At 41.8% G+C, this 3,304-nt stretch overlaps 1 long non-coding RNA gene across 1 annotated transcript; it reads left to right on the top strand.

Annotated features, from left to right (window-relative positions):
* Window positions 1–2,003: 2,003 nt before the first annotated feature.
* Window positions 2,004–2,735, top strand: LOC126109903 (uncharacterized). The gene is made up of 3 exons (XR_007523741.1): window positions 2,004–2,125; window positions 2,264–2,374; window positions 2,534–2,735. It is a non-coding gene; the product is annotated as an uncharacterized LOC126109903 (long non-coding RNA).
* Window positions 2,736–3,304: the final 569 nt, after the last annotated feature.

Here is a 3,304-nt window from a genome sequence, read left to right as displayed (position 1 = left end):
AGAAGGATGCTTTATTGTATGATTATATGATAGCCGAACAAACACTGGTAGCAGTTACGTCTGTAAAATATCTGGGAGTATGCGTGCGGAACGATTTGAAGTGGAATGATCATATAAAATTAATTGTTGGTAAGGCGGGTACCAGGTTGAGATTCATTGGGAGAGTCCTTAGAAAATGTAGTCCATCAACAAAGGAGGTGGCTTACAAAACACTCGTTCGACCTATACTTGAGTATTGCTCATCAGTGTGGGATCCGTACCAGATCGGGTTGACGGAGGAGATAGAGAAGATCCAAAGAAGAGCGACGCGTTTCGTGACAGGGTTATTTGGTAACCGTGATGTCGTTACGGAGATGTTTAGCAAACTCGAGTGGCAGACTCTGCAAGAGAGTCGCTCTGCATCGCGGTGTAGCTTGCTCGCCAGGTTTCGAGAGGGTGCGTTTCTGGATGAGGTATCGAATATATTGCTTCCCCCTACTTATGCCTCCCGATGAGATCACGAATGTAAAATTAGAGAGATTAGAGCGCGCACAGAGGCTTTCAGACAGTCGTTCTTCCCGCGAACCATACGCGACTGGAACAGGAAAGGGAGGTAATGACAGTGGCACGTAAAGTGCCCTCCGCCACACACCGTTGGGTAGCTTGCGGAGTATAAATGTAGATGTAGATGTTGATGAGTGGGCCTTTGGTTCTGAAAGCCCGTATCGCTGATGTGTCGTTGAATGGTTTGCACGCTGGTGATGTCCCAGCACTGAAATCTGCAGCAACACGCAGAAAAGTTGCACTTCTATCACGCTGAACGATTCTCTTCAGTTGTCGTCGGTCCCGTTCTTGCTTGATCTTTTCCCGGCCGCAGCGATGTTGGTGATTTGATGTTTTACCGCATTCCTGATGTTCACAGTACACTCCCGAAATAGTCGTGCAGGAAAATTCCCACTTCATCGCTACCTCGGAAATGCTGTATCCCAGCCGGTCAAAGTGGCCGAGCGGTTCTAGGCGCTACAGTCTGGAACCGCGCGACCGCTACGGTCGCAGGTTCGAATCCTGCTTCGGGCATGATGTGTGTGATGTCCGTAGGTTAGTTAGGTTTAAATAGTTCTACGTTCTAGGGGACTGATGACCACAGATGTTAAGTCCCATAGTGCCCACAGCCATTTGAACCAATTCTTACTTTCTGGACAACCCTTGTAGAACTCAACGCTGAAAACTGCATATTAATTTAGTGGGACTTGTGTGTCCAATCAACCACCAAAGGATTAAAATACGCGATGGTTATAATTAAACGTTCTGTACTTAACACGTTATAACACGGAAACTAATTACTGTACGAGTACCAAACTTGGTAGCATTAATGTCCAGAGTATGGGGTGCATGATTCCCACGCGTCCCAGCGCCACCGTCCAGTTCCGACTATGGCCACCACATCCGTGAACAGTCATCATCATTCATAGCCTCTCACACCTGACTGGTCGCGGTTCACTTGTTCACGTTGTAAGACGTGTATATTTCTATTGTCTATTGTCAAACCACAATTTACTAAAGATGTTTATATTTTATTAATAAGATTAAGTAGGGATAATTAACATTTGTCGTGTTAGAAATAATTGTGGTATCAGGGAATGTCTGCACCAAAGTATTGTTGGCAAGAGAGACCGCAAATTGATATAATTTTAAAAAGGGCGGGAGAGGCCGCGTATGGATACATTTTAAGAAAAGAGCGGGAAAGACGGCGCACTGAATCATTTTGTAATGGTAGCAGGGATTGTTTGCACCAGAAAGCATTGTTAGTCAGTAGTAAGCGATAGTGATGGGCTAAACTGCGATTTTCCGATATCAGTGATTTCTGTGAATGCTACTTTTGAGTATCTGTTATTCTTAACTGTGATTTGTCGCAGTTAAGAGTCGCAGTTAAGGAATATAGGTCGTGTATCCCTCCGCCACTGCTATTTCTGCGATTTCTGCTACTTCCGCGATTTCTGCTACTTCTGCGATTTCTGTGACTTCTGCTACTTCTGCGATTTCTGCTACTTCTGTGATTCCTGCGATTTCTGCGACTTACCACCGTATGAGAAAGTTACATCTGTTAACACAGAAAATTGCATCTCAACAAACCTGTCTTTGGCAAGTATGTTTTACGTTTTTTCTTCTGCTGGCTTTAACAACTGTGAAAATATTAATAGTGTAATTAATATGTAAGTAGTCGTACAGTACCGTAATAGTTCGTATTTAGAAAATGAATTGTAACATATTGTTCTGTTCACAGGTACCTGAACTACATTTCAGTCACTCAGTAAAGTGATAACTCAAAATATCATTGTCAACAGATCTGAAGAAATTGCCACTGCGTCTTTAGACCATTTTCGTCAGACGAGAGGTTAGTTTCTAAGCGTTTCGATGGACTTAATTACTTCAGTGTGATCGTTCTTGCAAATGTGATATTCATTATAGCAAATATTAGCAATCTACTCTGTCAATTATATTGCCAGTAATTAATGACAGCAAAAATTGTTTAATAATCCTTGTGTTTTTGCAGACACAGTTCTGATTCTGATTACTGGTTGCTGTACGTATCTATCCACATCAAGGCTGTTTTTGAGAGAGACTCGTGAAGATTCAAGACAGTTCTTAGAGGATTTGCAGTTTAAAAGTGAAATAATTGTGAAATAAGTGTGTGAATGATTAAACTGTGTTTTATTGAAGTTGTTGTGCGATTTTAAAGGAATAATAAATGTCAAATACAGTGAGTGAATAATAAAAATCTCATTTTCCACATGTTTAAGCCGCCCTATACCCATAATTTTCCGCCACTTACTTATTGGTAAACACTTGTTGGAGAGTGACATGCTGCCCCCCCCCCCCCCCCTTTCTCCACAATCTTGGTGTGACACTGACCTGTAACTTATCCCGAAGTCTACAATATGCATTTTGAGGCTGTTGATATGAAAGTGGGAAGTACAGATCTTACAGTTAAATCAGGAATAGCTTAAGTGCATTACTTGAAAGTAACACAGGAAAAGCTTACTTATGTAGGTGGTAGTAGTGTCGGCAAAAAGTTCTTGTGTGTGAAGTTGCCATGTAGAACACCAGGTGTAAAACTTTTCTCCCGAGTCTTGAACTGTGTCGGAACAAAAGTGAGGCATTCATATTACTGTTTTCATTTCTCTACACTTATACAGATGTCTGAGTTCTGCTGTGTTAACACTGCAAAGTCCTGTAGGCATGTGCAGTATTAACCAAAACTGTCATATTGGAAGCAGAATCAAACACATTTGTTACGTTACTTGATATTTTCAGGAGAAAAAGG

The sequence above is a fragment of the Schistocerca cancellata genome, chromosome 12, assembly GCF_023864275.1.
Source record: "Schistocerca cancellata isolate TAMUIC-IGC-003103 chromosome 12, iqSchCanc2.1, whole genome shotgun sequence".
Classification (NCBI taxonomy): domain Eukaryota; kingdom Metazoa; phylum Arthropoda; class Insecta; order Orthoptera; family Acrididae; genus Schistocerca; species Schistocerca cancellata.
The sequence above is the reverse complement of the archived record's forward strand: the minus strand, read 5'-3'. Positions and strand labels throughout refer to the sequence as shown.